The following is a 15,379-nucleotide window of genomic DNA, read 5'->3' on the forward strand; positions in this document are numbered from 1 at the left end:
ATAAGCAAGTAAACCGCAATAGTTTTCTTCTTATGCTTTACGCAGAATTCAAGAGTTTGCGTAACGTCACGATTTTATATTAGTTAATTTATTAATAATTGTGATTAATATTGGATAAACCCAATAAATCATTTTGATTAGTTGATTAGATGATGTCTACGTTTTTTTAACAAATGTTATGTCGCGGTTATTAAACTCAGGTTCCTGAGTTACGTATTTAAGTATCACATTAGTATTTTTTTTTTAAATATATTTAAAGCAAGTAGGTAACGGTAGGTCTATTCAAAACGAAATCAGGTTGGGTAGGTTTTTATTTATACACATAAAAGTTGAAATAAAATATTCAAGTTGCGTAAATAAGATTTTATGGAAAAACCAATTCTGATCGACCTTTTACATACACCCATGGACTGTGTGATCCATAGATAATGATCCTGATACCTATGACCACACCTTTCTTATCAAATAAATATTTTATACATAACATCAGGTGTAGTCTAGTCCTTAGAGAAATAAATATAATCAGGGGTGTGCCCGATAACGCGTACGAAATGGGTAAATTTATTAAATACTAGCTTTTGCCCGCGACTTCGTTCGCGTGGAATAGTGACTTCCGGCAAATTTTTGGTTTTAACCACATAGTTCCCGATCTCGCGGGATCTCTTCAAAAATGAGATGTGGAAGATATTCGCTCTGCGTTTGAATTTAATAGATGTATACTCACTTAGGGCATTGAAAAAATAGTTTAAAAACGGACTTAAACTAACTTAAAACTAAAGAAAGCTACGAATTACGAATTTATAACAATTAAAAAAGAAACTATATTACAACCTATCCTCTATGCTATAATAACCAAGCTTAAACTAAATAATTTAAAAGAAACGACTTAAATCTAATCTAATTAATTTATAAATTAGACTTACAATTTTATTAAAAAAACTAACTACAGTAACTACTAATAATCGATATCAAACTAAACCTACGTTAAATAGTTTAACCAAAAAACCAGGAAAACCCAACAAATAAACTTATTAATTGACAAATACAACGAAACCAATTTAGAATATACGAAACAGCAGGACCACTACAGACAAATAATCATACGACTGATAATACACTTTTTCTACGATAGTACCGAAGCGCTCGGCCGATACCCAACCAAATGAATGTAACGAAACCATAGCGCGATCTATTTCGATCCCAACGCCATCTATCGAGGATAAAGACAACTTGGATTATTTATTTATACTCCGTTCGGGCATTTTCTTTGTACTAAAAGTTTAATTATATTGATATTATTTTTTTCATACCTTTTTACTATTTATTTACTTTTTTTCGATGAATTAAAACAATAACATGAACCGAAGTCGTGTAACGATCGACATAGAATTATCTATACTCCGTTAGAGCATTTTCTTTGTACTAAATGTTTTATTATATTGATATTATTTTTTTCATACCTTTTTACTATTTATTTACTTTTTTCGATAAATTAAAACAATAACATGAACCGAAGTCGTGTAACGATCGACATAGAATTATTTATAAATAATTTATTTCTTATTTTTATTTTTTGATTTTTGAAATAAAAATATATCTATGTCCTTTCTAAGGTTCTAAACTATATCTGTACCAAATTTCAACCAAATCCGTCAAATAGCGGAGATTAATGGTATAAGCATAGAATGTTCGACGTGATTCTTTAATTTGACATAACTTTTTTATTTATGAACCGATTGACATGAAACAAACACTAAATGTAAATTTAAGCATCCCACAATATATTCGTGAAAACCGCATCCAACTCGGATCAGCCGTTTCTGAGATTAGCGCGCACAGACGAACAGACAAACAGACAAACAGACAAACAGACAAACAGACAAACAGACAAACAGACAAACAGACAAAAAAAGTTAATTACATTTTTGGGTTCGACATCGACATAACAATAACCCCTGCTATTTTTTTTATTTTTATTTTCAATGTACAGACAGCACTTTTCTACGATTTTATTATATGTATAGATAGAATTATAGATGACGTATCAGGGTAATTTTACCAGGTATAGAATTATAGATGATCAGATATTAAAAATGCCTGTGTGTTTGTAATTAATCTGTTTTTGAAGTAAAGCTGTGTTAGCTTTTAGTCTATGATCCACAATCTCTACTTAATCGGAAATCCAAGCTATTTTTTTTTCAAGTTATAAGCCGGTACACGAATAGACGGATTAACTGATGGTAAACAACCGCTGCCCCCCTTGGACACCCGAAACACCAGAGGCGTTACAAGTGCGGTGCCAGCCTTTTGAGGGTTAGGAATTTAAGATTAAATTTAAGGGTAAATAGGTATTAGTACCTAATCACAATATACTATTTTGCCCATCAGGCTGAGCACCGCTAGAAGTATAAAGTTTTAATCCAAGACTCAACCATAGCAGTGTTTTATCCATTAAACCAATATGTAATCACAATGATTGTAATCAATAAATAACATATTAACTGGTACCCAGTGCCGGCGTCAGGGCCACTGACACCCCGGGCGAAAATATTGTGGCGCCCACTTGAGGGAAGCAATATCAAGTGTTAGTAGTAGTTTTTCATTTTATTGGCGCCCCCCAGACTTTGTCGCCCTGGGCCATCGGCCCATGTCGCCACCCCCTAACGCCGGCACTGCTGGTACCTACCAAAGTACTAGGCTTCGGAGATACTCAAAGAATTATAGCCGTTTCTCAAACAGAATATTAATTATTTGATTATAATTTGTGTCCATTTAAAAAGATCGAAGACATCTCATTCATTATAATAACATGCTTACTCAAACAAAGTTCAACACCCACGACCCAGGCGAAAATCGTAGTGTGAGGCAACGGTTAAATAAAAAAGAAACAGATAAATAAAGAAAAATATCCCTATGTCCATATTTCACAGGTACTTCAAAATCTTCTTCATACATAACCCATTACTGTATCTGTATTACAGATACACTTAAGTATAAAGCACAAAAGACACCATGAATTCTACAAAATCTTCAACATAACGTGTCTTAAGCAAAGCATAAGCAGAATCAAGCACATCATTGCTATCACAACACATAAGGCGCTTGGAATATTGGAACATAGTGCAAGACATATTACCTAAGACATATCAGCGATCATCAATGAGCTTGCACCCATACAAGGTATAAAACATATATAAAATGATGCAATAGTTTCGGCCGGGTGGTTATCACGCTTGGCTGCTTCCTCGTCGGTGGACGGTAGGTTAGCGTGGTGCGCCTGTTCATGTAATGCGTAATTACGTCAAATTGCGTGGCCAAAATGATATAAGGCTGTTACATTTAGCGGTATAACGAATGCAGCACGCGGACGGTGCGAGCAGACTGTTAATGCTTCTAAAGAACACATTTGCCTTACAAATAACCCCGTGTGTCGAGCTAAAACACTAAATAAAGGCCAGTACGTAATTTTTGCTCATTAATCTTTTCGAACGAACAACGTGCACGTTAAACGTTCTATGGTACCTACTCTCGTAGTATACGTACGTAGTTTATACTGTGTACGGCATTTTTTCCGTGTTCAATTATGTGGAAATGGGTTAACACGTTAGAAGCCGTTGCCACGTTGCCATGGTATTTCATAGTAACCCTAGTAGAAATGTCATTAAGTTTTATGGATAACTTATATGTAATTTTCAAAATAGGTCGATCACTTTAGTTAGATTAGACTCATTTATAACTGTTCGTAAGGAATTACTTATACTTTTCCCCTTTTTCATGATAACGATAATTCTGACTTAGGTACATAAGTCCTTTCCTAGATATATTCAACCCACCTTTTAAATGTGGATATTATGGCAGACCCTTTTATGTAGAAGACTCCCGTCTAATAGTACACTGTCATTGCTGTTACCGATTAATTTAATAAACAATCACATAATTTCTACTTCTGTCTAACCAAATTACTTCAAAGCTGATTAGTAGTCAGGTCGTTATTGGACTACATAAACAAAATGTGTCAACATAAACCATCGTGGTACTTATACACAAACAATCACATAGGTACTTACACATGCTTGTACATAGATAGATAGGGAGAAATTCTAACCTCGTAGCAGTAAATTGTGTAATAGATGTGTCATATGTATGAATTTTATTTAACTGTTATGTGCAATCTAACTGCAGTCATAACAAAAGACTTTTTAAGTCTGTTACCTTTTCTAACTTGGGAATTAGATAACCGTCCCTTATTTAAAAGGAATTTATAACATAACTGACCAAAAAGGTGATGTTTTATTAAAATCTACAACTCTGTCTAGCCTTACTTAAACACATTCATAATACAGGAGAAAAAGATAGTATAGTATTATGCTTCATACTAAAAGGTACATAAAAAGTATATTTATTTACTTATTATATATTCTATACCTATTATATATTATCTATAAAAGGCGCCATGTAGATAAAGAAAGAAAGAAAAAAACCATTTATTTCACACGCAAAAAACAAGTAGGTACAGCAAAAAATTGACAAACCTGTATTTTGTCTGGAGTGAAATGGGACATACTTATTATACTCTATGAATGGGACCAGTTCAGCATGTGCAAGACAGGGCCAGGGTACGTTTCTAACCGTTTTAATATCATACGTCTGTCGTCCTCAAGTCAAGACTACAATAGGTTCAAGTGTGAGAAAGTTAATTCGAAGGACTACTGTTATGTCACTACAGAAAAACCCAGAAGGCAAAATTGTGGTCCGAAGTAAGAATTTAAAGTGCGACAGCACAATTACACAACTAAACAATACCTAGGTAAGGGAGGTTACGTACGTATTCAATAGGACAAAATAGATAGATGAATAGACACTAGAAGATATAATGTATTGACTCGAAGACATTAGCTCTATGCTTGAAGATGACGACGTTTTAAAAATATTTTTCTGAACATTAAATGATAAAAAAATATGTTCATAAAAAGTCTTTTTTTATTTGCTAAAATATCTTTATATCATTTTACACATTTTTTAAATAGTCGTCTTATCTATTTTTATTCGGAAAACATTACATTAGATCTAATACAGCACACTACCGCTACAAATCAATTTACAAATTGATAGGTAAATCAGCATATACCTACTTACGAACATTCATATTTCAAACATATTTTTCATAACCTTTCATAAAGTTCTCTCCCGTTTTGAGAGCCACCTGTCCCTAAAACTACGAACTACTTCCATTGGTACTTAGGGTACAAAAAGTACTTAGGTCCCACAGGTTCAGCGGCTAACTTCAGTTAGGTCTTGTTCCTGAGGAAAGTGCATAACGCATGCATCGGATGGCGTTACGTGTCCCGCTTATTGATTTGTCTCATTCAAAGCTCGCTCATGAATAAAGTAACAGATGGAAGACAGGTTTATTTCTGTAAATAGTCGTTTTATTTCGCTTTGATTACTAAAAGTGTTAAATTTTGTTTGAAATTCGTAAGATTGAATGCTGAAGTTGTCAGTAACAGATCTAATGTTCTTATTTGTTATCTTTGAAATTGTGAGTAACACAAAGTCAAATAACGTCAGATCGTAAGTATTTACCACCTCATCCATCGGTAACTTCAACTCAACGAAGGTCGTGGAGATGCACTTGGCCGTCTCGTCCTTTCACGTCTTGAAACAACGAAAATAACTCCATCTATACTTATGTATTGTATTTTCACACTTACACATAAGCGGCCTCTTGGTCTAGGGGTATGATTCCTGCTTTGGGTGCAGGAGGTCCCGGGTTCAAATCCCGGAGGGGCCCTTTTTTGGACACTTTTTTAGTGTTTTCCTAAGCTTTATTTAAGTTTAGTTAAACGATTCTATCATTAAAATTAACGATATTCTTATAAATTATTGAGTACCTACTTCTAACTTTTTGATAAATTAATGCTATCGGAGAAATTGCATCAAGATATGCCGAAATAATTTATCAACTCAAATAAAATTATGTGATTTTAAAATTCCCGAAGCAACGGTAGTTATTTCAACAAAATCTCTCGTTTAATTAATATTATTTAATGAGAATAGTGCCATCTGTTAGTTTTATCTAAAATTACGTGTACCGCCACATAGCTCAACAACTTCGGCGATTGAAATACATAGTAGCGACATCTGTTATCATAATACAAACGATGTTTTCATGTCGAACTTCTTAGGATAGATGTCGTTACACTCGTGAAACAGCTGTTTTTATGATGATGTTTTGCTTTTCATTTGTTGCCAACTTCATGTCACGCCAACCAGCCAACATCAGCCAGTCAGCGATTGAGAATCCGTGTTCGATTTCGTGAGTTGTGTTAGTACGACGATTTATTTAGAGTTATTTTGTTAGTAAATTTATTGACCAGTGCAACTAATATTGTTATTCGTACCCGATATATTAAGTGATTCTTCTACCATCTGCGGATCAAAAATAGTGTCAAAGAAAATTTTGTGCGTCTGACGGACTCCTTTCACAAAGGATTAAACGGGAGACTTCGTGTTTTACCCGTGCGCATTTCACCAATACGACAACTACATATTGCGGAACGTAAGTAGAATCATTGCGATTAATCTTAAATTCTGGTACTGAAATATTTTTGTAGTACGAGTATACAGTGTAGCCATCCTTTGATCGACTTTTTCCATATTGATTTGCTTTCGGAGTGAACATTTCGATTCTATTATTAGGTGATCCAGGTGGCAGTACCTATCCAATACCTAGCATGGATGCATGCTGTAAATTATGAAACAGTAGCTTACATTACGCAGACTCATTAGCCAAGAAAAATATCGAATAATTTATTTTTCTATTGCCGTTTTTAGTACACAGGCAGCTGAGTTGACAACTGCTTTGGTTTTATAACAATACAACACTCGTTGAGGGCTGTATTCGTAGTGTTGTCTATATACGCTTTATTTTTTTTCTTTTAGCAGATTTGGAGTAATTTGATATTTTGTATAGCCTTACGCAATTTAACGCCTGCTAATTTGTTTGTATTCTACAAAAGAAAATGAGTATTTGTTCTAATAAATAGTCATGGGTTTCTTTCAAATAAAGCCCCAATGTATAAGCAATAGATACTTAGATATATAAACATTTCTACAGCATAGGTAGGTACTTCTATTTACTTTTCTTCTATGAATACAGATCACTTATATCCAGAGTATTGTTGTGGAGACACAAACACCTATAGAAAACACATCATTACTAACCATTAGTCATACTAATTCTTTCTTTTCAATAAATACCTGTATCAGCTTTCACCTTCACAGATTCCTTGATTGATATTGATGAAGATTTATCCTCTATACCTTTGAAACAATTTGAGATTTCGCTGCTTGACATTTGTATGTTGCAATGTGTCTGTACACATACGTCTGAGAATGATCTATTTATCATTAGATGACACTTTCATAGGTATTTTACTAGGTATTACTAAAACAAGTAATTGGGCATTATTTATAGTAAGAGCTGAACACAAAATAAAATATGCCTGCAGTTATTTTGTCACTTTGTAAATATGCATTTTATCTTTCTCTTTACCTAGCTTTCCATGCATCCTACAGTGTTTTGATACCCCTGCTGGATAATGCACTGAGAATACCAAACTATGATTTTCTCTCAGCTTTAAAAAATGCATTTTGCGGCACTCAAATGCCAGGTTACTCTGTCTGTGACAAATCATTCAATAATGTCAACATTAAAAAGCCACAGTAGTAATTAATAAAAAATATAAAGGTTCGATTGAGGACAATTACTAGCTCCTAATTAATTTTTCGCATGATTTTTTATTCTCCGTAAGCAATGGGAGAACTTTATTCTCCCTGGGCAGGCTATATTGAACGTAAAACTAGATCTTACCTTGTTAATTTTGAGATATCTTCTCAATTATAGGTAGATAAAGTTTTTATATTGACTATATTTTAGAAGTATGTTGTATAACTATGAATAAGCTAGCTAACATTTATTTTCCTTGTCTTTAGTGTGTTTTTAGAAGATGCCAGAAGTGCACTTATTTCTTTTTATAATGTTATGTTTTTACCTCAGATATGTATAATAGGTAAGAATTCTTAATTGCGTTCATTAAGCAATTATCTAGTTTATTTTCCTTAGTGACACAGCTCTGGCATAGCGCATTCAAGATAATGTTATAACTGTTATTGTATTTTTCCTGTTTAAAAATTGTAGTGGTTTGTTGTATCTCTATCTGCACCTTTTTGCCTGCAATCATGTAATCAGTGCAGCAAAACTGATATTCGCCAAAATACGTAATAAAGTACCTACTGGTCGTTTTTAGACTCCACCAATTTACTAAGTATAGCTAGAACGTCTATGATTTCGCAAAAAAAAAACGATTTTAAATCACGTGCAAGCTCAAGTGCCATTAACTGTTTGAACTACATGTGCGGTCCTATGACGCTTACAAACAAGCTATTTAGAATTTACATTTCAAACCTCAATACAATTGTTGAGTTTATTAACCATACAATACATTTGCATTGCAAGCCAAGCAGAGAAGTATACTAGGTCAGTGTGTGCTTCCGTGTCGAGACGTAGGCGCGGGTGCAGAATGTGCACCACTTGCCAACCGACTGACTTCTTTAATACTTTTTTGTTTTTATGCAATAGGCCTGTCACTACCTTGCCCTTGTTTTAATTTAAACCAGTTAAATGCAAAATTATGAACAAGTTTCAAGTTCATTTCAAGTACGGCAATTAACCCGAGATGGACCTAGTTATCGGGTAGGGACTAGGAAAATAATAACTAGTTATTGGGGAATTTTAATCGTTGTTTATTTTTATTGATGTCTGTTTATGAATTGTGTACGCGCACAAGCTGATATTTGCACGCACCATGTAATCTTGACCCAGATGATGAAGCTAATTCGTGTTAATTCATTAATTCGGTTAGCTGCGCATCATCACGTTTGTTATTGTCAGCGGGTCGGATGTGCGATGTATTCATTTTCATTGTTACACTTCACACGATGACCCTACGACACGTCTTGTCGTAAATAAATTAGCCAAGTACTTCCAAAGTTGTTTATTTACGAGTAACGGATGGCGCATCTAAAAGAAGGGAACGTATTATAGGCAATATAAGCGGATAATACCAAGTTGTTGCAACGGTTTATGAAAATAGATCTGTTTTCTATAAGATTTAATCCAATAACCTGTTGCCATTTAAATGCCAAAGTAACCAGGGCTTCGGTTTAACTTAATCACGAGATCACACATAAATGTTTATTCCTTTAGTATAATGGTAACAGAATCGAATCACTGATATCTCAGTACATGGGTACCGTTTCTAAGTTCGCGGTAACAGAGCACGAGGCCCACAGAGCGGTGCCCTGACGCAACCGAGTTGCGCAAGCGCAGCCACAACGTCGCCAGTATTATACATTTGTTTGTACTTGGTCTTTTTCGTCCTTTCTATATCTCTGAGGCACTGAGACTCTGAGGCTCTTGCGTTATGTGCAACATAACGGAAGTCGGTTTAATTCTGTAAGACCTATGTTGTTGGTATTTACATTCTAAGATGAATATGTTAGTTTTAAAAACATATTAAAGTCTAATTAGGCACCTACATACATATTAAATGAACATTAACACTTAACGCAAAAGCACCGAATACCGACCGGTGATCGGCGCGGCGAACAAAATCCTCCAAAAGATAAACAAAATATTCAAGATCGTATAATAAAAAATGCTTTTCCGAAAGTATATTAACTATGAATTAGAAATATGTTCATAATTTTGCCCTTTTACGACTATTTTGTACCTATATTTCGATTTAAACTCTTACGCTTGGAAAAATACTAAAGTCCCCGTATACCGACCGACTGCCGACAGATGTCCGTGATACCGACTCCTCAGGAACCTGAATCCGTCCGACCCAAACGCACATTGTAAAATCAACTCTATTTCTTAGCAGTAGAGTAGAAATTCGTAAAACAACTATCTTTCTAAAACTATTCACGCATTGTTTTTGGATTAGATACTGAAATTACGATAATGAATTTTAAAATTTAACATAACATTACGTTTTTTAACACTCGGAGATGTAAGCAGAGAACATACAACGTGACGTCTACTTTTCAACCTACCGTGTAGGTAGTTATTTATTTTTTAATTAAGTTTCCTAGTATTTCAGCATAAGATTTACCAACATCATGTGGATCTTAATTTATTATGCCTAATAAAGAAATTGTTCGTATTGGTTAAATGCGAATGGTCTTTAAGTACCTATAGGTAGATACCTATTGTTAAGATACGTAATTAGGTAAATTCGTGACTAAACTTTTCTATGTATCTACCTATACATTACATACTATGTATCGTACATATGGTAGGTACTTATTTTATTTACTTTACTACTTGTAGGTTGTAGGTACAATAAACCTCCGTAGTTATTTTCGGAACATTATGTGTCGTAGGTATTACGTACAAGTACTATACCTATTACTAACGTTTTTGTCGTTCATCCCGATGACTTACCGATGATGTGCTTATCATGTAATTTAAAAAAAACACCAAAACTTATATTCCCTTAGTTAGTCGGAACAAGGGACAGGGAAACAAATCGTATCCAGACTACGACCAAACCTGTATTTGTATAATAAAACGTCTTAGCTGAAATTTATACCATTTTTTTAGTTACTTTCTACTCTACTATTACTTATTAAGTTGTAACAATATCGTATTCATGAAATTCTTCGAAATAAACATAAAATATAAAGGTTTACTTCTAGCAAGTCTTTGTGAAGGAATCGTAAATATACCGTAAAACATGGCAACTTTACCATATTTTAGAACAAAACACGAAATATATTTTTAACCATAAGACGCATAGAAACCAAAACTATATATTTAGAATTGTAGTCTATCTGGCTCACTTTACTGTAATCGTCATTATATACAAACACTTATTTTAGCCGTAGTAAAGAAAAAACAACATGGGTAAAGATACCAAATTTTTGGCAACTTTACCTACGCGCGGTATTCATCGTGTATTGCATATTAAAGAGTTGTTGAGGTACAGAGGGCTTCATCTAGGACCTCTTCGTATTATAATGCAAACAATATGAGGAAATCTATAAAGATAACGGCTACACAGACATTAGGGAAAGTTGCCACGGGTTTCATCGTAATTTACATACAAATAATTTGTTACGCTCGGGGTTGTCAAAAAAGGAGGAACTTTTTTATGACATGTATATTTAAAAAAAAATTAATAAACCTTAAACCTAAAGTAAAAAAACGCACAAATTTCTAACATAAATATTATTCCCTTTTAAACTAAATTAAGTTCTAAAATTTTAAGTATTTATGTTTAAAATTGTAAAAAAGGCTACAAAATAATGTTTAATCCTTGACTTTTTAATTTTATGACTTCACTATCTCCATAGCTAATTATAACATCACTTCCGTATAATTTTTATAGTGTCTAGCTCCGAGTTTTCTGCGGTTTTGTTTTATGGGAGCCATTTTGGCTGTAAAACAAGAGGTATTATTAAATACATTATATCTTATCATCCAGGATATTCACTATTATGCTGTGAAATTTAGGTATTCGAAAATGGTTACATACACACAAACAAGAAAAAAACATTTATTGCCAACCCTAACTGTAGGCAAAGTTGCCACAAAGCAGGCCGTGGCAACTTTACCTAACCTGTGTCAACATTACCGAAGCGATTATTTATCAATAAATTAAAGAAAAAGCAATTGCTGACATTACAACAGTAATCCCAACTATATTATACATACAAGATCAAAATTTCACTCACCTGTGACAAATAGTTAAAGCTCTGTGAGCACAATTTAGGAACTACTAACTTTTAGCTCATTTTCACGCATACATTGTGACGGCCATTACTGGCATAATAGCAGTCTTACGTCTACGCAAAATATAGTAAATATTTCCTTTTAATGTCTAAAAAATACTTCTATTACAAAACAGAATTCTAGTGGGTAGATTTTTAGATAAATGAGTTTATACCGAATACCTATAGTATGGTAAAGTTGCCAAGGGCCCGGTAAAGTTGCCATAGTTTACCGGTATCGGAAATATGTCAATTTGAAACGTAAATTACAAAGAATCCATTATAGTTAACATAGGTCGGATACCGGTCTAATATCTAAGGATAGCTTTAAGAATAAGAAACTAATCACAAAACACTCCTAAAACAACCCACGTTACAGAAAATTAGTGTCATTCATAAACCTTAAAATTCCGTTTACCGACCAATTTGGTCGGTATTCGGTACGTCGTCATTTTGTAGGGCTCCTTATTCCGTCCAACATTAATTTATCGATAAATCTATAAAAACATGGAATTTCTGTATGCATATTGAAATTATAAGGACTCAATGAACCAATAAATCACATAAAGTAAATACATTCTTAGTTTACCCGAGTGATCATCGTCAAAATCGAGATCTTTTATTTCACTGATTTATGTTTTTTTCGCATGAAAATTTACGCAAACTGCACCTTTTTTATATTTCGCAGGACAGTCGGAATGTGCGTTAACCCCACAAACCCAAGTTTTGACTGAAGGTGAATGATGAATTAATGTATTGAATAAGGCGTATTTCAAGACTTTCGCGCGATAAATACACAAATTAGCGTAAATAAACTAAAATGGTCGGATAGAGGAGGCCGGTCGGTAACCGGTACCTTTGCGTTATTACGTCATAAATAGCGTTTCTTTTTGTATACAAACAGCAAACAATAGCAACATTACGTTTATAATTAACTACCGATAATAAATTAGCTCTATGACATTTGCAAAGAGGCCCACCTATTCACCAGTAACTATTGGCGCTGCAGGAAAGTTTAAATCTAACAAGGTCGCAGTACCGAGACCCAAGTCGTGAACAGCATAATCACACGGAATAGAATAGGTGCCATTTTCGTCTGCTTATGCTGAACTTCTTTTGTTATAGAAATCTAGATTTGATTTGTGTTGTGAAACAATACTGAACTTATAATACTAGCGCAGCGCCCGCAGCTTTAATATCTACATAACTGGAGTAACCTATGATTGAATCCAGATCATGGCCTATCTGTATGCCAAATCTGATCAAAATCCATTTATTAGTTTTTGTCAAAAAACTACCAGTCATACCGACATACAATTATCCTCTCCAACATTTGCGTTTAGGAATTTGACGTCTTTTTTATCGGTCTACAACCAAACAATCATCTTTTTACTTACTTATGTTTGTGGTAAGTAGTTATTACTTGCATTATTTCATAGTTACCTAGTGACTAGTTCTAAGTGTCCTCAATAAAAGGATAAAATTATGTAATTGATAGTGTCATTGCATTTCCGCATCGAAACGGGAACATGTTAATAAGGAAAACGACTTTAATGATAAGCTGTCAGTTGGAAGTAGGTACAGTATGTACAGTCATTATGTGCAAGCGAATTGTGTCCTTATTCTGTATGGTTTACTACCTATCTAATTTAAATTCAATTACTCTGCAATAGGTAAATAAAAATACAAATGTTATTGCAGTGGTCCAACAGAATCTATTAACTCATTCGTGTTTGTTTAGGTTACTTTTTCCGAATTAATAGAAAAGTAAGCATTTCTGTTATCTTATTCAACAACTTTGTTGTATTTGTGATAATGTTACTCGCATTACACTCAGACATAACATGTAGTACCTAATAGGTCTTGCATAAATATTTGCTCAGACGTTCCCACGTTCCATACAAGTGCAACCCTGCGTACATTTTGTATGTACACATGTGCTGCCGTTAATTGCTGTGCTTGTTAGCAACGCGTTTACGTACAACTTCTATGTTAGTCTCCATAATCCATGGTGCTCATAATTACGAGTACATAGGTACTTCGCACTTGTATTAAGTATACACCGCACACATTCCCAGGATAAATTGTAGCCTAATGTACATTCCGCCAGACTAATCTATTTCTGTTCTTAGTTTCATTCAGATCCGTTCAGTATTTGTTTGCATGAAAAAAGCGTCGACTTGAAGCGCGCTTGTAGGAATTCCGCAGTTTTATCTGGACAGAGCTCGTTTTTAATAAAATCACAACCAACGATGTCTCTATGAAAATCTCAATTGCCTTCAATAAGATAAACGTACAGTATTAAAGGCGATAAAATACGTCTTATGAGTGATTTATTTCAATGACAACGTCCACGGCATAGTTAGTTATTAGCAGTTAAAAGTACCACTTGCACTGGTTCAATCTTTATTCTTTGCACCATTTTTGTAAGACGTCTTTTTTCGTTGGCCTTTGCCAATGTTCTTGAATGAATGCACAGTTTATCTTCCATGAAAGTAACACGACCATCCCACTATTATTATCATCATAGACGGGAAAACTAGACGGTTTCCATTCATATGAACAGTGGCATATAACAATGGATGGAACAAGGACAGGCTACTATCAGACAACGATAGTTTTGCCGTATTGTCCTCTACACACCATTGTTTTACTACGTTAAACAGACGTCGACAACATAAAAATCGATAAACAGTAATCTTGGGGCATACATTAGTAATTTCTAAGGTCGATCGGCATTACGGCACGCTAAAGTCAACCAATACTGACTACCGGATTCTTTGTCCAAATAATTAGTTACCAAATTGATTTTGCCATAGTATAAACTGACCAGAATATACGTCAATGATTAAGTTACTTTATCTGACTCTTTGTATTTATTTTACTAACGTCACAAACAATCAATAAAATATAATTGGTAGTAAAATGATAAAATGATGCCTAGTAAGTTTTCAGTATATCGTTAACAAATAGGTACATACGTCCAGCATATTTGTTATTGTAAATATTAATAATTTATTAATGAACGACTATCCGCAAACATACCGCAATATATTAATTCATGGTGACCACGGATTTCATTGACTCAAGTATTACCGTATGTAATTGAATTGCTTGATATGTGACTTTTTTACGTGCCTTCTTACCTCAAAATTGTGGCAAATGTCAGTTGCAATAATGTGCACGTTAATAGCAAAACAGGTGCACTAGTTTTGAATTAACATTAGACTTTTTAGAAGAATGACATTGATATTTAATTGGTATCAGATATCAAACCAGTAATTGTGTATCCAATATCCTATAGGTATCCACTGAATTATTTAAAAAGCTTGCCATGTATGTGATGCGCATAAATTTATTATTATAAAGGAGAATATCGACCTTGTTCTAAAAAAGAAATTGTTAGATAGACCTGTTTGGTGGACAAATTAATAAACCTCGACACACGTTGCGGCTTAGCCTGTCACAGTCACAAACTGACAAGGTCATATTTTGCTTTTAAGTTTTAGCGAGCTTGGAAACAGAATATGAAATTTAATAC

The 15,379-nt window shown here is 34.0% G+C and overlaps 1 protein-coding gene and 1 non-coding gene across 4 annotated transcripts in view; both read left to right on the forward strand.

Moving 5' to 3' along the window:
• Nucleotides 1-5,719: 5,719 nt before the first annotated feature.
• Nucleotides 5,720-5,791, forward strand: Trnap-ugg (transfer RNA proline (anticodon UGG)). The gene has a single exon. It is a non-coding gene; the product is annotated as a tRNA-Pro (tRNA).
• Nucleotides 5,792-6,252: 461 nt separating this feature from the next.
• LOC118278495 (solute carrier organic anion transporter family member 5A1) overlaps nucleotides 6,253-15,379 on the forward strand; it is a 40,188-nt gene continuing 31,061 nt past the window's right edge. For 2 of the 3 annotated variants that reach the window (XM_050698870.1, XM_050698871.1), the window contains exon 1: nucleotides 6,253-6,559. The gene's annotated coding sequence lies outside the window, so the exon portion shown is untranslated. The remainder of the gene's footprint in view (nucleotides 6,560-15,379) is intronic. The other variant, XM_050698872.1, reaches the window with a different exon arrangement.

This window comes from Spodoptera frugiperda, chromosome 15, assembly GCF_023101765.2.
Source record: "Spodoptera frugiperda isolate SF20-4 chromosome 15, AGI-APGP_CSIRO_Sfru_2.0, whole genome shotgun sequence".
NCBI lineage: Eukaryota > Metazoa > Arthropoda > Insecta > Lepidoptera > Noctuidae > Spodoptera > Spodoptera frugiperda.